Source organism: Drosophila tropicalis, unplaced genomic scaffold (assembly GCF_018151085.1).
Source record: "Drosophila tropicalis isolate 14030-0801.00 unplaced genomic scaffold, ASM1815108v1 contig_867, whole genome shotgun sequence".
Classification (NCBI taxonomy): Eukaryota; Metazoa; Arthropoda; class Insecta; order Diptera; family Drosophilidae; genus Drosophila; species Drosophila tropicalis.
Window position 1 is genome coordinate 2,213,728 of NW_027173362.1, and position 24,488 is coordinate 2,238,215.

Sequence of the window (24,488 nt, forward strand, 5' to 3'; positions counted from 1 at the left end):
TAACTTGATGTTAATACATACGCATGCATATTTTATATAATTTTATAACAATTTATTTTGTTGGCTTACCATTTGGCCCCCAGCTCCCCTGTTATCCCAATGCCCAATGGCCTTTGGCATTTGTTTTCAAATGTAAATGAAATTTTTCGCCCATGGTAAAAACAATTATGCGCTTAAATGGCATAAAATTTCTAAATAAATATGGTGACTGAAATCGAAAGAGAAACAAGGAGAGAAAGATGGAGCGATAGTTCAGGGAAAGGTGTATAGGTGAGGGAGGCTGGGAGGCAAGTAGCCATAAAGTTAAAAAGCAAGCATTGGAGTCCCGTCAAAGCCAAAAATGGTATAAAAATGTCACACAGCAAACAGAAAAATTCAGTTAAAGTGGCTAACAAAAATCGATGGAGCAACAAAAATGCAGAACTCCCATTACCTCCCTCTTTCTCTCTCTCTCTTTCTTACTCTGACTGCTGTGTAACCCTAACAAAATGGTTCGTCGAGAGGTTTTCATTTATACATACAAATGCCCAGTACATATGTCCATGGAGTGGTCAAACGGGTATGTTTACTTGGCAAACAATTGCCTCAACAATGAAAAACTTCATAAAGAAACTGGAGATGTGGATTTTGAATATGAAATTTAAATAGAACAGCGACAGTAAAACGGGGAAAACGGAAAAGTGTCAGCGCATGTTGTGTGTGAAGGGTAAAACAGGATCGTTGCCTTTACTTAATGTACACAATATTTTTTGGTCGTGTTTTTTTTCTTTTTCAAATGCTGTAAAACTAATTTTGTGCATCATAAAGTTTTATGACAAATATTATGGAGCTTTCTTTTATTTTTTTCTCTTTTTTTTTTTTTTTTTTTTGACAGTGTGTGAGAATGTCAAACGCAGCAAATACAACAACAACGACAACAATATTCGCTGTTTAAGCGGATTTTTGCAAGTGGTGTGCGTATGTTTGTGTGTGTCCCTCTTCCTCTCAGTGTGTGTGTGTGTGTGTATGTGTGTGTGTGTTAATAAAATAGCATTAAGGTTTTGGGCCAGAAAGCGAAACGCATAACAAAATGTAACGCAACTAAACGAAACGGAAAATAACGGCCGGAAAATGAGAAAATTAATTTTTTTTCCCCATTTTTGTTGTTTTCTCTCGTTTTGTCCGTTTCATGCAAAAATGTTGGCAACCAAAATCGGCTAATCAAATTCGTTGGACCAGTTTGTAACGCTTTTCATATTAAACAACGACAGAAAAATAAAATTAAATAAAAATGGGAAAAGAAATTGTCAACCAAATGCAACAGTTGGAAAAACCACAAAGGGAAATCCCTTACCAACCCTTTGGAATTTGCGTTACCCTTTTCCCCACCGTTTAAGAACTAAAATAAATGTCAAATAAATTGAAATTTTCATTTATTATGATAAACAACAAGTCTTTAGTAAATCCCATCGAAAGAATTTAGGCCAAAATTAACACCAAGGGTAAGATGAGGATACATTTTCTGGCATTTTGCACAATTTTCGAATGGCATTCGTTTGCCATTATGATGATGGTGAATTCAATTGCCTTTGCATTTCATCCATTATGAATTTGTATTTGTTAAAACGATTGCAACTATTGTTATTCAACTGAATTATAATTACCGCTTCCATCTATGTCATTTTTGTTGTACATTCCCCAAATGCAATTATTTACACATCCATGCACTTAGCGATGAACTTAGAATAATATAAAACAATTTTAAAGGGGACGTTCCCAATTATTGCCTAAAAACCAATAATAACGCATTTATGGAACATTTTTATGCCAAGGCCAAAACTGATTGGGAATCACAACAAAGTGGAACAGAAATTAGAGCTTTTAATTAGAGTCAATATCACAAAAATTCAGCAAAACTAATATAAATAAAATTCAACGAGTTCGAGAAGCATTGAGAGAGTTTTTAGCATAGCCAAACAAATAAATCTTAATTGATTTCACCACAAACTAAGAAGGGACATTGTCATCCGTGACATTTGCCCATTATCAATCCAATGATCACAAAAAACAAAGAAAAAGAATCAAGAAGTAGCACAGAAAGAATCCTCACGGCCAACAACGGACTTTGCCCAAATAAGTATGCTATATAAATTGATATACATTTTATGATATGGAGTTGTGGTAAAATTCGATATATTCTTGAATTTTAAGATAGCAAGCAACTCGAGGTTAGGTGGGAAAGGTTATTAGGTATTGATTACTTTTCCTAAAAGTAAAAGATTTAGACTAGACCCTGGTATGCAGTTTCTTTCAACTTCTTAACGTTAAGATATTTTCACAAACTTTCTCCTTTTTTTAAGATACACATCTTGACTTTGAATAAAACGAAGTGACTAGCATATGATGCAAAGCAGAGTTATTTAATTTTGTCTATTAATCGGCATTTCAATATTAAGATTTCATTAACTAATAGAAATGGATTTAAGTGCTCAAAAATAGGTTCTATTTCCCACCGTGCGCTTAACGGACGAAAATATAAACACATATTTTTCTCTGATTTATCGATTTCAGGAACAACTTAAAATGTTGAGAAAAAAAAACATGTTATCAATTATTTTTCAATGTATTTGTAAAATAAATTTTCTATTTATTAGTTGATTAACAAATAAATAAAAAAAAAAAAAAATGATATGAAAATATGTCTGTTACAGAAAGTTAGTTAAGGCAATTTACAACATGAAAAATGAAAATGTAATTGCAAATATTCTGCAATTTGATTGTAGAAAACTTTCTAAAGGAAAGTTTTACTCCTGTTGCTGCTGGAAATGATGATTATGATGCTGATGATGATGAAGGTGGGCATTCAATTTGTAGGAGATATCTAGGGTCTTTGTGACTGAATCTTTTTCTACCCCACCACCCAAACATTCCGTACAAGAGTTTCCTTCGCTCCCTTCGTGTAGGATTCGCGTGCAATGAATAGCAAGAATAATTGCGAATATATGAGAGTGTCATATTTCACTTGAACAACATAATATTTTTTTTTTTCCCCCTTCACTCTCTCTCTCTCTCTCTCTCTCTCTCTGTATCTCTTTTCCTTGCCATAGCTGTCTCTTTTTGTCCTGCTGATTATTTTTATATTATCTGTTTGCCATGTACGGCACAGCTACAGCAGCTGTAATGAGTGGCATAAAAAAAGTTTTTATACCCACTAAATGCATGGCAATGAAAGGGTATATTAGTTTCTTCATATTTTCCAAACTTGAAATGATTTTGGTGAGAACAAACGGGAAGACTCTTTGTGGTACAAAGGGTATCACTGAGTTGTCTCCTTTAAATAATGTGTTTGCATTTTTTTCCATTTTACTTTTTCGCTTGGCGGAACCGACAGCCGCCTCGACACTCGGCAACGGAATCGGAATCGGATGGGGCCACAGAGCATCGGAATCGGCAACAGAGGCTTTGCAATGTGGTTGTTGGGTCGGTGCCGTCGGCTGGTCTGTGGGTTTGTCGGTCAGTTTTGGTCATCTGTTGGCTTGGTTGGACCTTGCAATTCATGTCCGCTAATTAATTTGTAATTATATATGTTAATGTGTGTGTGTGTGTGTGCTGCATGTGTGTATATATTGTATATGAACAGCAAACAGACCGCAAACAATGTTCTTAATTTAATGAAAGATTTCGATAATAACAAAATGCCTTTGCCAATAACAAAAAAAAATTGAACCTTTTCATGTTGGCCATCTTTCCAGTCGAAAAACTGGACCTAGTGGAGTCTTAAGCCGATTTCACATCACTTGATTTCGCTTCAAAATCTATCGGCTGAAAGTTTTCATAACAACTTGAAGTGGCTTGACTTCAACCGGCACACAATACGTATACGTAATCTTCCGCACAATTGCTGTTTTTTATACCATTAAAAAAAAAAAACAGAAAATATATTAAGGAAAACAAATGTTCCCGTAATAAATAATTGTCATTAGGATGTTTTTCAACTTAAATGAATGGCAAATGCCTTGTCAGTTCAAAATAACGTATACGCAGGGTAAGTCAAACAGACTTACAAAAATAACAATTTTAGAGCATTTAGCAATTAAGATGCAAAAATTTGCGTACATAATTTAGATAGGAACATCAACATGCTGAAACACACAAAACTAAAAGATTTTTAAGGGCAAATTTCAAACACAAAACGCAAAACTGTTATTGGAGGTACACAAACTGTTTTGAGTGCACAGTTTTTTTACATCTGTTTGTTTCGCCCAAGGCAATTGAACGTAAAACTCGATCGCTTGATTTAAGTTACACAGTTGTTGCCATGTCCTCGCCTATAGCTACTAAAGGCCCTTCAAAGCCCATTGTAAAATGGCATGTGAAACTATGTTGAAAAACTTTGAAAATGGGTATTTGTCACATTTTCATTGCTATGCTGCAAAAGTATTAAGCTCTGCATATTTATTTTTCATTGTGATTTAATTAAATGTCACTTTGATTGAAATAATTCATTATGGGCGTGTGTCTATATATGGGAAATGGTGTGTGTGTGTGTGTGTGTGCATATATCTGTCCGACTACCATATACAGTTTGATTCAATAATCAAACTGGGCAATAGCCCGCAGGTTTTGGTCTGAGATGCAGGCAGGCGTAAGCAATTAAATTAATTATAAAAGAAATGGAAACAAAAGCGAATGGAACGCAAGCATATATACACCTACATACATACACAAACACACTCTTACATATACATATGTACATGAATGTATATACACCACACACACACAGGAACAGGAACTGAAGCAAGCAAAGTGAAATGGTGGCTGGTGGGTGTAAAAGTGTTGCATGCTTTTAGGCAGCCCTTCATAAATTAGAGCACATACTCAGGACCGGCATTAATTATGTGAGGCGCCAAATTGTGTTCACATTTAATAATTTTGTTCACTCCATTCCCATTCCCTCTACTATCTAACTTTATTTTCTTTTCTGTTATGGCGAGGCGTGAATTTATTGCCCTGGTTAATGGGGAAACTTCTAATATGAACATAAAATCTATGCTATATGAGTATATTAAGCTTAATGATAATTTTGCCAATGAAAGAGTGTCTACTTGATCAGAGTCCGCCCCTGATCTACGAGACTCACGATGACTTCACGGTCTGTAAAATCTTGTTTAAGTCTGAACCAGTTAATAGGGGTAATGTGGTAGAGGCGTGGCCATGTATTTTTAATGAGCTGCTATGAGTGAATCAACATGCATGCCATCAGACCTCATACCCCTTATTCCTTCCATCCTGGCTACCCTATTCACCCCCCAGCCAGTCAGGTTGCATCAAGGTCAAGTTGTATGTTAAGCGAAATGAATTATGAAAATAACTATTTATTAAATTGTCGTGTCGTCTACTTGTAAGTATGCCGTGGCCATAATGTTCTCACTATTATGGCAAACATTCCCTATTCGTATTCATTAGAAAGTGATTGTCATAAACGTTACATTTGGCTACGTTCGTTCACCCTCATTTTACACGTGTTCCTCGCTAAGTTCCTCGCACTTTATGTGATTGTTTTGCCCGAATGACTTGGATTCCCAAAAGAAAAGAGGACTAAAGTGGTTTAAAGGAGGTCTGTGTTTGAAGTGTTTTTCATTTATTTTCACCAGCAGATACATTAATTTAATATAATTTGCTGCTGCGCATTTCTTTACACCGTTACACCGAAAAGCTGAAAATTGAAAACACTTCAAAATCAATCAAAATTTTGCGTTTAAGTTACAGGGAAACAAAAAGGGGAAGAGAAAATTACCGTGGTGGGAAAATAAAATGTATTTTAATGGCATTTTCTAAGCTTACGAATTTTTCACTTCTTTATTTTGACAGCCACGTTTTTGTTCTTCGCTTTGTTATATTGACAACATGAACTTTTTGCATTTGAAGTCATTAAACTTAGTTAACTGTCTTAACCCGTTTTCCCGGCCTTAAGTCAAGCGCCTCGCGGGCCATTTTACCCCGGGGCGTACATAAAAGTTTTATTGCCTTCTTGGTAGGCAATATTTTCGTGAAAGGCTATGGCTATGTCGGGGTTAGGGAGAGTAGGTGGGAATCAGCAGAGAGCGGAGGACGCCAGGAGATGTGCGCCTGGCCCCTACTACTCTGAGTGGCTTTCAATAAGGCGCTTTATTTTCGACCCAGGGCAGCATCAATTATTAAGCATCATAAAATTATGAGTGTTTTCGTTCTTGCTCTAGCCCTGCTCGTCCTTGCTCTCTTATCGTCGCCTTGTCTCTCTACAGGTTTTTTTTCCGTTTCGTTTCTGTGTGTTTTTTTTTTCTCTTACTTTCTTTTTGTTTTGGGTTGGTCTAAACCAAGTCTCACATAATTTTGGGGCCATCATCTGTGGCAATTTAATTAAATTTAGCTTGGCGCTCATTTTGGTCTAGATCTTCATTAACAATGCAGGACACATGCCACACTTCTTCTCAAAGTGAGTGGCGCAACAAAAAGGCAAGAGATAGAGAGACAGACAGAGAGAGAGAGAGAGAGAGAGAGTGAGAGAGCCAAAGATAGAGAGAGCGACAATAAAGTAGTCCCCATGGAGGGGCATCTTTCGAAAATTTGAGAAATTTACTTTAGACAAATTTCATTTTAAATGTCTGAAAAGGACATTCACTACGGAGACATCTGCTGTATGTGATAAAATTTTAGCCATTTGGAACGATGTGAGTTGCATATACATAGTACGTACTATCCACTGACTTGAAATCTTCAAAGTGCTTTGGATTATTAAAGTCTCTTGAATCCCATGTCGTATGAGTAATATTATGTTGAATTCCATACAGATTAATTAATAGTGGATTAAATGAAATACATTAAATGCATAGATGACTCGGTAAAGATGCCCAAAAGGTTCTCACAGACAGAAAATGTTCCAAGTGAATTGTTTGTCCTTTAAGACGTTTATAATCGGATATTACAAAGAGAAACTCAGTATTATTTTATTGCTTGTGATTTTATGTAAGTAGTTTTAAGACTTTCCATTGACTGCTTTCAAATTGTAGTCTATTTTGAATGGGGCAACAGTTGGTTTCATCTGTCTATGCACTTACATATGTGTATGTGCGTATGCATATGCAAAAATACTTAGTTCGAAGGCTGACAACATTGATTAAATGTCGCTTAAATGTGCAAGCAAATCAAGAGAAAACAAACAGCTAGAACCGATATGCATCCGACCGAGTTGACTCAGTTGGGAAACCAACTGCCCGCATGAGGTGTGGATGTGGATGTGGATGTGGCATGGTGGCCACATATGCGAAGGAATACGGTTGAAGCTACAGGAGGGCAAAGCAAACGGCAACGGGACGCAACGATGACATGTACGTGACTCGCAGACAGCCTCAGGAAGCTGAATGTCAATGTGAGGACAGAGTTGTGGGGGGAAGTAAACGCATTCACTGCGATGCGATTCGATTGATAGAATTGCTGCACATACACACACGCACAACCACACGCACACGCAGGAGTTAAGCGACGGATACAGACATCGACATATCGATACGGACACGCAGCTGGTGGTAATGGTAAGGCAACAGAGTGAATTGCTAAGCAAAGGAGTTTGTAAAAGCCATCGAACCATCTACACACACTCATACACTTAAGCGCAAACACACTTACGCACACACACACACACACACACACACAGAAGAATAAAAATGTTTGAAAGTGGATGTAAATGAAAATCTCGACCAAACCCAAAAAAAGAAGAAAAAAAAAATAAAGAGAATGTGAAAAAATGGAGAAAAATTTGCACGAAACAATTGAGTCTCCGCAGTCAACAGAGGAAACCGCTCTTAAATCCCACCACAAGCCAAAAAAGAAAAACAAAAACAACAAAAATTAAGATAAAATACAAAAGGCATACCGAGTTTATGTTTCAAAATCTGGATCGTGAGCAGATTTCATGATGAACCTAATGAGAAAAATGCAAATATGTTAATATTTAATAATGTATAGTTGGCAATTTGCCCTTATTTGAAGATATCCTTTTAAGATTGAACATTTTTTTCCAATATTTTATGGATTGTTTTCTAATTTTCTTGGGTTTTTGTCTTATCATAACTCACATTGTCCATTCAATGAATGGAATCATTTAGTCGCTTACCTCTCATGGAGATATCTAAATTTCAATTAGCTAAATTATCATCATGTTGTCCTTCCTGCTAACCTCACGATTCGAATGCCAATAATTGCATTTGATAACTCAATTAGTTCGTTAACACGGCGAATGAAATTCATTAAAATTTACAAAACTTGCCAACGAAATAAAAAATAAAAAAAACCCAATGTAAAAACTATTCCCTCTGGCTTGGCAATTGAACAAGCTCACACAACTCAATTCCGTGCCTCTTGCCGAGCATTGGGAGAACCCTGCCACCCAGTTCGTTTTTGCCATAATGGCAATTACCTGATAAACACCTTGAAGCGTTTCTTTAGCATTGCATTTGAAACGGGGGGATGGGCGAAAGGGTGGTAAAGCATGAATTCGATGGTTAACAGGAGAAGATACAGATAGAAAAAGTTTTCAGCGATTTGTTGGCCATTTTGGACCATGGTAACTGGTAACCTGAAACCAGGAATCTCACACAAACACACACACACACTCACACATGGTCCAACTGGGCTCTGGGTATGCGTTCAGAAGTGCAAATTTAATTAAAGTTGGCAAAACAGTATTGACTCTAACGGTAAATTATGCAGTACATACACAGAGAGAGAGGGAGAGAGAGGGAGAGAGAGGGAGAGAAAGAGAGAAGACAAAGAGCATCGATATTGACTAGAGATAGGGACACCAGAGATGTGTAGATGTAGATGTGGATGTAGCTGCATCTGCTTTGTGGTGGGTGGCCATAGACAATCGCATATACTACATTCGAGATGGAGATAGATTGCCGGCTATGTGAGTGCAATCAAAAGAACACAAAAAACAAAAATCCCTAAAAAATAAAAAAAAAGACATAAGAATGAGCCAACAAAAATCCAACGGCTATACAAACGTATATATGTGTGTGTGTGTGTGTCTGTGTGTGTATGGTCCTCCAGTCCTCCTTCTGTTTTACAGGCTTGTTGCATGGGAAATGAATTCGTTCGTGCCCCAAAAAAAACAAAAAAGTCAATAAACGAAGGAAAAAAAACTGCAATTCCAAATGAATCTCAGCTTGATGGCGTTTTTTTCTCTTGAGGCATACATTCACAACAGGATATCCAAGTCCTAGAATCTGCAATAGGAGAAAGAATATTCATTTAATTCACTTTAGTGTGGCGAATTTGTACTATCGTTTGTTTTGAAAGCTTTCCCCATCTCAATTTCAGATTGATTAAAGAAATCACATTAATTTTAGTTCAAGTTCTTTCAATAATTGTTGAAATTCTTGTGAATTACTTTCCTAAGGCAATTTTTTATCTAAGGTGTGAGTGTGTGTTTATTTATTTTTATATATATTTATTTTTGTCATTCAGAGGTTTAAAAGGTCAGGATTTCAAATTACATATCTCATTTCTCAAATATATTTGATAACCTTTGAGTTAGTAGTGTTATGATTGGTTTTTAAATGGTATACCAAAGTCGGAGTGTCTAAGAACTTGTTTCACTAAACAATTTTGTGGTATATTATCAAATATTTGTATATTTTTTATGGCCGCATCGAATAATTGAATCATATTAATCCATATAATTGCCAAACATTGTGATGCATTTCAATTTACTTATACTGATGGTTAACTTAATACCCATTTGATCGATAAATCAACAGAAATATAACCGCACATTTAATCAGTAAACAATCGAATCAAATATTTGTGCTACCCACTACCATTTTGGGTGAATCGAGAATGCACTTACCCTCCCTCTCTCTCTCTGTCTCTTTCTCTGTCGGTCTCGGTCTCTGTGCCTTACTTGCATACATTTGATGCATCTTCTTCAAATAATTTTAAGCTCAAGCATTTTGACTGCTTTATGTGTGTAATTACAGACTGCTATTTGGCATGATGGCATGTACCCACAACACCCTGTGACTAGTCTCCTCCGAAGCCCTATCCTACCCCTCGCCACTTTCCCTCGTCAAACCCCATGGCAAAATCTAATGCGGCTGCTGCTGCTGCTGCTTCTTGTGCACACAAAATTACACGGCATTAGCATAATGTGATTTTGTAAGCATCTGATTTGCACAGGCAACACATACACACACACACACACACACACTGAGATACACACACATTCGCACACCACAAAGAAAGAGCTGGGGGAAATGAAAACGGAGTGAGAGCAAAGGAAGGGGGCGTGTGTGGCTTTAGAGAGGGAGAAAGAGAAAAGTGGCCATGAGCCCAACTTGTTGACTTCATTTCGTCTACCCGCAGCAGCAGCAACATCAGCAACCTGCATCAGCTCAGCGCTTCCTGCCACTTTAGCCCCTCTAAACGCTGCAAATGAGCAAAAGTGTTTCGTGTCTCTTGTCTTTCTGCCCCGCCCTGTTGCCCCACCATAATACTGCTGTTGATGCTATTGATGTGGATGTCGATGTGGATGCGGAGCACTTCATCCATTGATTTCCACGTCAACTCATGTCCTGTCCTGTGGCTTGACTTTGGCTGATGCTTCTGCTGCTGCTGCTGCTGCTGTCATTCATTCATTTTTATCAGACCAGGCCAAATGCAATGACAGAGAAAACGAGCCAAAACGAATTGATGAATTCAAAACGCTTTATATCGTACCATGAATCAAATACGAACTAAACCACAAGCAAAACTGACATATAACTGATATTTTCTGTTTACCTATTTCTGATTTGTCTTTTCACTCAAAATACTAGGACTCGGAAGAAAACGTAATGTTTTTAGACATTTCAAATAAAAAAGTTCCAAGTACACAATCGTATTTAATTGAACCAACAAGTTTTTGCTAAAGAGAATGTAAGACAAGGAAAACTTTTGGTATGTATTACAAGTTTTTTGATGGCATTGAAGTTGCATTGAACAGAAATGTTAGTCTACATGGTAGTACGTATTGTATCCTAAAGGAAATTGTTGAAAAACTCAAAATGTTATACGGCAATGTCAAAATTTAATACATATATTGGACGTAGACATATAACGCACAGTACAAACCAGGCCCGGCCTGTAGCCTATTTAAACCTAGGAGCATAGGCGGATTACATGCAAACAATGATTAAACTAATCCAGAAAATATCAAAGTTAATAAATAAATATTAAAGACAAAGGAAAAAACTGCAATTTTATAACCGGAATAGACATTCACGAACCGTTAACATGGCAGAGTCTGTTTTAGTCATTGTGCAGTAGGCCGATAGTTTAAGTACTCTAATCAGTTTTGACGAAACTCAAATTTGAGGGAACAAATACAAGATCGATAAGTAGTGATCCATCAAGATCCACCAAACAATTTATTAAAGCTTAACTAGAAAATTTAAAAGAAGACATCTATTTACGCTTATCGCAGTTTATGGCTGATGTTTTCTGATCTTTCTAATGCCATAAGTCAGAAAAGACCCATCCAGGGCGGAAAGGTTTCACACCGAAAGCAGCTGCAACTTTAATGCCTAAGATCACATTCTCACGCAACACTGGTGTGATAATAAACGCACAGTAAGTTTACCAACACTGGCATGAACAAAACATTTTACCCTTATGCTAATCTTAACAGATTGTAAAGTCAGTTTCAAGGTGATTTATAACACTTACTATAATACCTAATAACAAGTTTTGCTTAACCATAGTTTCGTAAGACACATTAGTCGAAAAAGAAGTGAAAATCATAAGCTTTTAGTTAGTTGTTAGATGTATTTGCGGTATATCTGATGCAATTCAATAGCCCTTAAGACAATGACAAAAGAAATGGATGGAAAACGGGGTTTGCTTATTTTCTTTTCTCTTTGGGTTTTCCTCTTCTTGTGTATTCAGAGAGTAAAAGAGTTTTCGTTGGAATGCTTTAACTTAGTTTGTGCCCGAAAGAATTTGCTCATTAGAACTTGGCCCAAAGTTTTGCACGAGTGTGTAAGAAGTGGAATGGGTGAAAGATGGAAAGAGAACGCGAAATATACATACATATATAGCCTATCTCTATCGTTTGCTAGTTAGCGAAGTGAGCAAGTAGCAGCACAACGCACAATTGCATGCTGAATGCTATAAAACTCGTCGCGATGCATGCCACACACACCACAAACATTCAATGCCGCTGCACCACTAGTATATCCTCCCATCGCCTCATCGTGCCCCCAACCCACCAATCCACCAATCCACCAACCTCACCCACAAACCACTCTTGCTACCATCCACCATACAAAAACTATGCGGGTAGAGCAAAGAGAAGTGTGCGTCAAGCATGTGGAACAAAACGCAAAAGTTTGCACAACTTTTGCGGCGATCTCCAGGACCTGGGGAGGAAAATGTTGAAAGTGCGGATAGGGATGCGGGGAAAACGGGTTAAACAGGGGGAGGGGGATTCAAGGGAGAGCTGGTTGGTAAGGCAAATGAAGCGTGTGTAGAAAAAACAATACATTTAATTAAAGTTTAAGATGAGTTGCAACACAACACACTTCACACTTTTTGCAAAAAAAAAAAAAAAAAAAAAACGAAATACAAAAAAAAACAAGAGGAAAAAGAAAAACTAAGGAAAACATTGGGCTAAATGGAAAAGGGCTTGCAAAAGCGCTTGGGTAGTGGAACCTAAATGAAAACTCCGTTAAAAATTGTTATCATCCTTCGGCCATGGCGGGAAAAGGACATGGGCGGCATTGGACGGAATGGTATGGTACGTTACGGGAAAAACTCTCAGATTTAATTAAAATTATAGTCTCCAACAATATCACAGGCATGGCACAAACTTTAAAGCGTAAATTCTCTCACTCGGTTGAGAAGGAGATGCAATTTATATCCACATGACAACGGCACACTGAGAGCATAACCAGAAAAGAAAGTAATAGACAAAGTCAGAGAGACAATATCAAACTACAAAAATATCCACTCAGAAATAAAATAATTCTATTTTTTTTAACCTTTTTTTTTTTGTTCGTTGTATAACTAATGTTTGAGCAAATAGTGTAGATATCGTCAAGTTTGTTTTTCTTTTTGTTTTGAAATTCAAATTCAAAACGAATGTCCAAATTTGGAAGTAATCAAGTGCTACAACTTGTGTCCTTTTCCAAAATAAAAAGGTCTTTTGATTAAGGGGTTTTTTACCTTGAATGAGTACGAATGTCAGAGAATTGAGTATTGCCGACATTATTCTTTCAAGTGACAAGTTAGAAAAGTTAGCATAAACAAACATTAAACAATCTTAATCAGGAAGAATAATATGGGGAATTTAATTTGATTGCCAACTAAAGTTGATCAGAGTTTCGCTGGAATAAAATATTAAGTATACGACCTGTTGAACAATTAATCAAGTGAACAAATTTAGAAACAATCTTAATGGCTTAAATCAAGAAAAACAATATCGGAAATTTACATATTTTAGAAAATTTTTCATTGATTACCAACTAAAGTTGAGTAGAGTTTAGCTGAAATAAAATATTAAGTATACGACCTGTTGAACAATTATTCAAGTGAACAAATTTATATTCAAATATTTACTTTATATTTTTGTGTTTAGGAAGTGACTAGTTTGTTTTTTTGTTTTTCTTTCTTTTTTTCGTTGCAGTGTATTTTCACTGAGAGTTTGTCCAAGAATTGTTGTCGTTCTTCTTCCACCTGATTGTTGTAGTCGTCGTTGTCGTTGTTGTTGTTGTTGTGAGGCAACGCTCAACGCTATCTAGTTGATGAATAAAACTTTTCGTTTTTGCTTTTACAGTCACGTCACCCAACCAACCAAGGCCGCGTCGTCTCCCACTTCTCGCAGGTTCCCATTCTGGAAAACATTTGCCCACTTCATGACCATGGGATGATGAAGAGAAACGGGAACGGTGCGTGGATTTGTCAAGTCATGTTTTTAAATGTTGGCCAACCAAATTGGGCAAACATTTCGCAGTAGCATTCGAAATTAGCAAATTGCCAACAAAACTAACTACAGCAGCTACAACTGCTACAACGACAACTACTCAAAGTGGGCGGATTGGTAGTTAAATAAGGGGCGTGGCAATGGTTTACTATTGAAGCTAGAATGGGATTTAGCACCAGCACCAAAAAGGCATTTGTAATTCAAAGTGCAACTTGCCTTGATTTCTCTTACGCGTCTTTTGGTGGGGTAAAATTTTATATGCACTTTGGAACCATACCCAACTAAGTCAAGACTAGGAAGGGCGGTGACGGGCATTGTGGGGCAGACCAGGGCCAAAGGCAAGAGTGACTACGGACTAAGAGGGACTAAGGACCAAACCAAAGACCAGCACATGGACAGGGGCATGAAGACCAAGAGCAGCAGGAGCAGCAGCAGCAGCAGCAATACCAGAAGTGTAGTCATGCAGCCAGTTTCAATTCGCAAAATGCCATTTCCGCATGCTGGCAACGGCTGCCGGCAACTGCCACTTTTAGCTCATACCTCGCAAAAAAAAAAGAGGGAAAAAAAGAAGTGCATTAGCAAATAATATAGTTGGTTCGCATGAGCTGAGAGTTAAGAGAATATAATATATAGAAGATTAAAGGTCCTACAGTTTGCTTCATGCTTATTATTAGCTGTAATAATAAACACCCCCTTAAGTAGGCTATACAAAAGCATTTGGAAACATTGCAATGCTTAAGAGAATGAACTAATACATATTAACCACTAGTTAATGATGCATTCAAGCCACTACAGTTTCTCTTGGCCTATTATCCCGCCCCTAAAAGTAGGGATTAGAATTAATTTGAATTGAATTGAAATTACTCAACTAAAATGCCTTTGTAAATGAAAGCAAGAGCTTATGATGCTGATGATTGGATGACTTTTAAGTAAATTAAGCCTTACAATCGAAACGCTTTAGGATTTTATCTCCACATACTCTCAAGACAAATGTTTAATGAAGTGAAAACTAGATAAAGTCTTTAATTAGTCGGAGGTCAGCTCTTAGTTGCCATTCCTATTAAAGGATATTAGAGGATACGTTAAAAGTTCATCAGTTCAGTGCTGCTTATGAGCCAAACTTGGTCGACGGCAGTTCTTTTATGTCAAGACGATGTGGCAGTTGCAATGAGATGCCATAACTGAAAATGGGGAGAAACTCGAAGGGAAAACATAATCGAGTTTTCCTATATGTATGCGTGTAAGTGTAAATATATGTGCCTGCGGGCTGTGCGTGTGTGTAAGTGTGTTGATTTTCACACTCTTAACAATAAATGCTAATTTCCTTCGTTGCACATAAATTCAATTACTAATTGAAAAACGCTGACATAAATAGCCTATGGAAAAAAAAAAAAAATAACGAAAGGAAAATGACTGTATCCTGATTGCTGCCAGTTTGAATGTTGCTTATGGCCATTCACATGCAATATGATGGACAACCCGGAGAACCCGGACAACCCGAGAACAACCCAAATAGGAGGTCTACAATGTAAATGGCTGTGGCCTCTCATAGCTGTGGGAGGCGGCATCAAAATTGACAGCTACTTAGATGAAGGAAGCCAGCCGCAAAACAAAAGCACACAAAAGACAAACACGCAAACACCATCAGAGGAGCTCCAGCTTGAGCTTCATCTTCAGCTTCAGCCACAACAATAACAACAAAATGGCCAAAAGTTTGCACAAAGCGAGGGGATCTGAGGTGGAGCGGTGGAGGTGTGCACAAAAAAAGAGAGAAGGGAAGTAGTCGACTGAAGAGGCAAATGGCACAATATGAATATAATGAATAAATTGGCATATGTAATGCGTTTCGACTCGCTGGGGATGCTGTCGGCCCCCCATCTCCAAACCCCTGCGCCCGACCATACATATACATATGTATGCCCACCATTATGATGGGTGGGGCACCTGGAGATTTCTCTCTTGAATGTGGCACTGATTATATGCCATGAGATTTTTACCCACTCTCAAGGCATACTCAAGCCACATGTGTGTGCGTGTGTGTGTGTGGCTCATCTCATGTGAAGATGATTTTGTATATTGGTGAAGCTTGGGCGGGTGTTGAGATTATTTCAACTGGGGAATTTTTAAAAATGGATTTTTTGGCTTGGATTGCTCGATGATGATGATGATGGGAAAGGGGGATAGAGGGGTTTTCAGGTCGTTGACAGCCTTCAACTTTTGACATTTGTCATCCTGTTGTTGTCGTTCTTGTAGTTGCTGTTGTTGTTGTTGTTCTCGATTTTCCCTCTCTTTTTACTGATTTGACAAATTTCTAATGCTCAGTTAAATAAATGTCCTCACTTCATGTGAGTTATGATTATCGATTTTTGTGTTATTTTATGACAATTTATTGATAGATTTATCAAGGTTATGACAGCATATGACATGAGAAGCTTTTAGTCGTTTCCCTTATGCGAATCGTTTCAAGATGCGAATCAGAAATTTCTACTTGGTCGAATATTTAATGCACATAAATATGAAGATAATGTTCACAATTACAACAAACTTTGACATTGCTTAGCTTAATTTAACCAATGGCCTGCCATCGATATAATGGATAAATTGTAACCCCAAACGCTTACAAAGACGTAGTTAATGATTGTTATAAATTTTGTGAATTAAAATTTGAATCAAGACAACAATTTCTATAGAATCACTGGCAATAGATAGCTGCAGGCTATTGAAATCTAGTGTAAAAGCAAAACATTTATCTTCTTTGTGTGTATAGACACACATACATACATATATAGAAGCTTGCTCGCTATCTTTCTATGTATATATGTATGTATATGGGTATATATAAATATCTCAGGCAACTCAGTTTCAGCTTCGACTTGAGCATAGACTCAACTAAAGAGGCTGCATCTGGCAAAGTGGAATGTGCAGCAGGCATCTTCATCTTCATTTTCATCTGCAGTAAGGTCTTCCCTTCTTGCGTCATCACCACCGACATGCACCGCCATTCAACATCCAGCATCATCAGCATCAACACCTCCCCATTGGGGGCTCCCCTTTGGCCAGGAGAGAGCAAGGAAGGAAGGAAGGAAGGGAGGGAGGTGTCGTCCTCACGTTGCCTTTCACCAGCTTTGCGTCTTGGCGTCTTCTTGAATTTTGCGTAGTTATTTTCGTAAGTGCAAACGAGCAATTTGAAGTGCTTAAATATTTGATATTGGTTTTTGCTATGCAGCAGCAACCAAGCGAACCGATCCGATCCGAACCGAACCCAACCGAACTGAACGGAACCAAAACAAACTGTTCTGTACCGATGCGAGCCCAGGCAACCCAACCGAACTAAGGAACCCGATTCCAAAAACCGAGCCGAACCTTGCCCCTTTTCACTTGATTTAATATGCTATTCCTTAAGCTCGGTGCAGCATATTTTAATGAATTTGTCAGAGAGCATCAGCAGAAGCAACATAACTTAGGGATAATTACAAACATATTTTGGACCCACTTGAGATGCAAGGATGTGGAAGATGAAGTGGCAAGGTGGCCATGCACAAAGGACAAAGGGAAAATCGTTTAATTGTTAATGCAAATAATTTAAATCGAATTTCAAACGAAATTATTCCAAAAATCAATTAGATAAATTGTTTGAGTTGGTTTCCAAGTGTGAGATACTTTAGTTTCTGCCACTGGCATTCCCACACCCATCCCCATCCCCATCCCACACCCGCATCATCATCATCTCCAAACACTCTCATTTACCGCCATCCCTGCCCCCTTGCCTCCTTGCCTGTGCCCGTCCCTGTCAAAAGTTCCACATGAATGCTTCATGGTGGCAGGCAGCAGCTTAAAGCAGGCAATAAATAGGCATTAAGTGGGCCAGTAGACAAGTAACCCAATAGGAGGAGCTGATGCTGCTGCTTGGAGCTGAAGCTGGAGCTGGAGCTAGAGCCAGACTGAGGCGGACCACAAAAGAAATGTAAGTAAGTCGCATGGAAATGTTTTTGCAATTTGTTGTGGTTGCTGGATGTTGGCTGTTGGCTGTCGGCAAGGACGAAGGATTGCATGGATGCTGCCAGTCTTCAAGTGGATTTGCTGCCTTCAAAATGAAAGGCATGGAGCGGGAACAGGAATGGGGAACGATAACGGCAACAGCATTGGCAATGGCAAGGAGATGAGTCCATGATAAGCGCTCTAAAGTTGAAGAAGCAAAACGGTAAAAAGAACTTCATACAATGCAGTTCTAAAATAAAAGATGAAGATAGACAAAGATAGCAAGCAAATGAAAGATACAAAATGAGAACGTTGTAGACACACAGAGAGAGGGAGAGAGAGAAGGGGGAAAGCGAGGCAAAGGTAAGGTAGAGTAAGACATTTTATATGAGAATCGAATTAAAAATAGAAAAAGATTACGACCTTAGGGGGAAAGAAGCAAGAGAGCCCTCAATCCAAGCCGAACCAAAGTAAAGACAATTCCCCCAACTCCAACTTCAAATCCGACTTCATTCCATCTTTCCCACCCTTTCCTCCTCTCCTCCTTCTTCATCCACTGGTTTGAGATAAAAATGATTAAAGGTAAATGGTTCAGTAAAAGCAAATCGACTGTATGAATTTGAAGACGCTAAAAGTTAAATACTTGGCCATTATACGATAATAGGTGAACAAACTTTTACAAAATTTACCATTGAAATACGCTTTATTGTTCTGAACTTTTTCAATTCTTCGCCGTATTTATTATTCATTCAAGAATGTCAATAGAAAATCTTTAAGAGAAGTTTAATGTACATAATACATACATAGAGATGCCTTGATTTTAATTAGTACATAGCTATGTAGTAAAAGTAGAATTTCAAATACATCGCTGTTCAAGGAACATTGCTGCCAAGAGGTTTTCCGTTGAATACAAGACAAAACGACATCCACACTCATAGAAAAATAAGTGATTATAGATCTAAGTAGGTATAAGATGATAAATGAGGCTGCTATTGATGGTTTTTATACTTTAGTTTGCTGTTGTCAGAATTTGGACTCAGTCTACCAAATTAACTAATCGAAATCGACATGGAAATGGACATTTAATTTTAAACTTAGATAATACTAAGATTCGGATCGATATCTTACTTAAAACTCGAATTGGCTACGCTCACTTCAAAATTAAATTAAATAAGTGTTGCCCACAAGTTTACACGTTTATGGACCCAAGTGAAAAGCGTTTAAATTGGCATTTCGAAATATGAATGGGAGTCAAGATTTTACTGTTCAAATTCAGAATCTCATTCAAAGTTGAAGGCGAATTCATTTTTGGGTAAATGTTTACTATTACTACTCGGGCCCAAAACGCGCTTAAACTACATAATTTTGGTATCAAACGAAAGAGAAAAATTGCACGAGCACGACCTCAGGTGCGCCTTGGCGATTATTTCGTAGTTCTTGACTAATTAACAAAAGAAAATTAATATTTTTAGCGGGACTTTAGCTGAAAGTAGCTTTTTCCGGCTAAAAAAAAGCTGTTCAATTTTGAGATGGTGTTGCCAAATGCCGAATTTTGGATACTCGAATACGCGGCCTTTTTGAATATTTTGTTCGCACTATTCTCAACAAACGAATAAATTGTTGAGTTTACAATATTTCTTGATTTTATAGAACAAATATAGTTTAGAATAAAATATTCGGCTGCTAGAGCAGCCGAATATTCCTCGACTTTTGAGTTTAAATTAAAATATTTCGCTACCAGGGCAGTCAAACAGCGCGCCAAATAAAAAATAGCGTTTGACAACACTGAAAACTAGCTTTACCCGATTTTTCCACTTTTCAACACTGAAATCTCGAGTAGTAATAGTATATGTACATTTACCCATTTTTGGTGTTTAGTCTGTGGCTAAGCTGATGTTGCTTTAACTAATATAATCTAGGAACTAAAAGTCCCATCAAACACAGCAATGACATCTTTATTCGTTTTTATACCCTTCCATTAGAGGTATATTGATTTTGGTTTGAAGTGTGCATTGAAGCATCTCTGACCATTAAAAGTATTCTTGATCAATACAACGACAGAAGTTCATAGCCATGTCCATCTGTCTGAATCTCCTCTTATGTTAGACCGATAAAGACAAAGAGCTAAAGCATGTAGATTTCTATTGTATATTTCGGACTCTGCCGGATCGGACTTCTATATAATTTAGCTCCCGTAGAAACGACCAACACACTAACAGTGACTTTTTCCCATAACTTTCTTATTTTCTCAGCTAGTGTTATAAAAATTAACAGATTGGAATATAATCTTTATTTAGAATTGAGAAAAGACACTGCTCGTGACGTTTCTGTAGAAGCTATAAGATAAAGTAATCCGATCCGTTTGAATCCGAGAGATACAACCCGTGCAGTATGCAGAAAAAAAGGTCAACTCTGTAGGGGGAGATAGCGTCGATCCAGACAGACACGGCAATATGAACTCGTCTCGTCATGCTGATCAAGAATATATATTTCCTTCTTCATACCCTTCCTGCATACCCTTTTTGCAAGGGTCTAATAAAACAATTATTGTTGTAACTAATTTTTACTAAAAAAGTCCAATCAAACAGCTGACCATATGGATTGATGAAATAAAAGAACTTTTCTTTTGCAAAAACGAATTTTCATTTCATTAAAAGCAAAAAGAAAAATTATCATTGCTTACTTTTAGGGGCAAATGGTCGACTAGTCAAAGAGTCAAAAGCAAAATGGCCGACACCATTTAGTCGACTTTTTTTGGAAAATAGCCGACCATAGTCGAAATTTCGACTAGTCGTTTCATCTCTAGTAATCATAAGAATCCATAAAAACGATTAGGCAAAAAGTAATTTTGATCTGAAAAACTTTTTTATTTTTAATGTGATAAACTAATCCATTAACTTTCGCATATAATAGTCTATGATACTGGCAATTTTGACTCAAATCGAATAACTATTTTATATGACCATCATGTGGGCTGACATTTGTGGGATACTATCAGCCAAAACCATAGCCATTCTAGACACAATAAAATTAATTTAAAATAGAAAGAGTGACTTTATAATTTGCTCTAATTCTCTCTCATCTCATAAAATATATCGGAAACAACTCATACCCAACAATAATCAGAACCCTTTGTACCAAAGCTGCACCCAAAATAAAACTTGTCTGGATTCCCAGCCGTTGTGTCATTGAAGGGAACGAACTTGCCGACACATTAGTCAAATCTACAATCTTTAGTCCCTTACATTACACCCCCAACTCCGATACTACAGACATTAACAAATTTTTCAGAACCAAGAATATTCAACATGATTGGAAGGTTACTGCAATAGATGGAACCAACAAATCAGAACAAGCCTAACGAACTCAAGCCACTAACAAAAATACTTACAATTAGACCAAAACATCATCACACGTAGAGACCAAATACAAATACTAAGACTTAGACTAGGACACACAAGGCTCACACAACAAATATATATCGACTCCAACAACAGAAACCAAATATTTCATAAATATAAATATTAAACATAACTTGAATATTATTTTCCTTATTTTAGTTCTTAAAATATTTACTAACTAACTTTAATGTTTATAGAAATGTCAGAGCTTCTTAAATTGTTTAGTTTTAGTAAAAAAGTAAGCAATTTTTTACAACAAATATTAAACTTATTATAGGCATTTTTTATTTTTAAAACAATTCCCGAAAAAAGTGACTTTGAGACCATTGTGCAATGTTTTAATTAAATATACCGCCAAGCAATTGAAGTGAAGTCTCGTTTTCCTGTCCTGGCTTGGTAATGACCGTTGTCTCAAGTGAAGGTCCTTGACGTTACCGATATTTACGCAGAATGAACCAAAAGATAAGATTTTATGGCGGGAACATAAAAAAGTCGATTTTAATTCATTTGTCTACATATATAGAGAAGTGTTTGGCAATGAAATGAACTTGATGGACTTCTATTTGTTTGCCTATTTCTATTCGATAATATGCAATGTTTGTATTGAGTGCTTTAACATTTGTCCTTTTAGTTTAGTTGGCTTTCTCCTTTGGGCTTAAATTTTGTTTTGAATGTTATTGTTGGATTTTCAGCTTGTTTTCGGGATGGGAGCATTATCGAAAATTGAAAGTTTTGCCGTTAAGTTGCAAATTAAAATTCCCATGAGCAATGAGGCTCAATGGCTCAGGACACGACTCGACTTGACTAGGCTCGAGTAGTTAGTATATATGTATATGTAAGTGGAGTCTATATATACATATGTATATCTATCTCTGTACATGAGTATATAAATACTTTTGGTCATATATTATATACTTTTGTGCCCCAGCATGGTTTATTTAACAAGAACAACAGACAGCAGCATCAACCGCAGCTTCTGCCGCACACACACACACACACACACACACACACACACACACACACACAGCTAAAGAGAGAGAGAGACAAAGATAGAAAGAGTGAGTTGCCTCAACCGATGCCTTTGCCTTTCAACATTTCTCAACGATGTGGCACGTAAAATGACCCACTTTTTTGGTCTTTGGGTTCTTTGGGTACGGCCAAAGCGTCGCCAACTAAAAAAAAAAAAAAGAAGCACACAAAAAAGAATGGATGAAAAAAGCAAAAGAAGGGAAATATAATAAAGGAAGCCCCAAAGAAATCAAATGGAAGAGTTGGCTGGCTACACCGCACAAAAGGCAGCCAACAACAGGAAAAAATGAAAGTCAGACGACAAAATGGCTAACATCACACACACACACACATACACTCATTCACACACACTTGTCAACACATTCACTTACTGCTCAATTGACTAAGTGAAAACGAAACTCAAACTCAAACAGAAATTGAGTGAAAGCTTCTCTTGCTGCAAAACGCTGTGGTGAGTTTCAAAGAGCACAGAGAGAAAGAGAGAGAGAGAGCAGAATGCTTCAGCATCCGTTAGTCTGAACATTAGAGAGGCTCACGTGTCGCCTTCAGGACGAAAAACAGGATATGCAATGAAGATAGATCAATCAAAACAAAATTCTTAAAAACTTGAAATTAGTTAACTTTAAAAAACTATAATCAAATGTGCCAAACTAAATAGAGGCAACTGCCGATCCAAAAAAAAAATTATATATTCATTTAAGGACGAGCAACATGTCCTTAATGTTTTGAAATTATTATTATTTTCAATATTTAGCAAAGTAAAGAATTCGATTCCAAAAAATCTGTTAACAATTACCTGAAAATCTTTAAATGTTAATAGGTTTTCATATCAAAGTACACACTAAATATCTATCAGCCCAACAAATATCACAATATTATGAATTACCCTAGTCAATCGTATACGGTTCTCAGGGTCTTCTTGTTAATGCCAAAACTGAGCATACCTTTCCCATCGAGGGTATTAAATGTAAACTGAGTCGAACTATAAGTAGCACATTAAAAAAGGGAAATGAGAAGATGACAGGAATATGACAAAAGATATACTTATACTTAAATATATACATCAATCAAGATAATAAATTCAGAAGCAGTACGCAAAAGGGAAACACAAAGACAAAAAGTAAAACCGATTTCTCTTTTATTTCATCAATATGAATATCAATATCAATAAACAATTCGTGTAAATGAAAATCAAGCAGATATATGTATGTAAGAAACGGTTATTCTTGCTGATAAAAAGTATCGTTATATATAAAACATTATAAATAGAATTAGAGTTGCTTAACCCTTGTACTATATATTATCATTAGATATATTCTATGACTTTAACTAAACAAAAGAAAGTTCTCACCAAGTTCTTAAAGCAGATTTTGCTAATCTCAATGCTGTTTCGTTTCACCAATGTTGAAACTAGTTGAGAATTATAACTAGATGAAGTCCAAGGAAAAAAATTGCTTAAAAAAGTTCAATTTTCACGTTCTAAAATGAGTTTTAACTATATTTTACATGAAATTTCTTCCCTATTCAGTCATTTAGGTTTTTTCCTATCCATTTTTATTATGACGTAGTAGACTTTTGCCTCAACAATAGGATTTAAAGGTAGTTTCAAAACGATTGACTTCTTTGAAACTTCTTTTTGGTACTAGGGAGTTTGGAGGACGTTTCGATATTCTAAATCTCATCTCATCACGAACCCATGAGCATCTCCGTTGTTTAGACATTTGCAGAGCACAGACCCTTACGAGTCCCCTCAATGCTGCTTTGAGAGAGACTTCGTGTGTGCTTCGGATGAGGGGAGGGGGGCGTAACATAGATTTTGACTTTCACTCAGAGACTTATCTCGGGATTTCGGTTTCGGCTTATTTGGTTGGAGATTTAAGATTTGGATTTGGATTTGAGTTGAGTGACTTTTGAGCTCGTTTCTGCTAAATGTTAATGTCGCCTTGTGTTGTGATATGAAGGTTTTTCGGCATGGACCGAAACAATTTGGGATTGTTTTATTTTTTTCTTCGCTGTTGGTTGGGCTAGGTAAGGGTAATACTTAGTAACAGTGTGAGTAAGGGTAAGAAAGGAATCGGGCAGCCCATTACAATTGTAAGCAA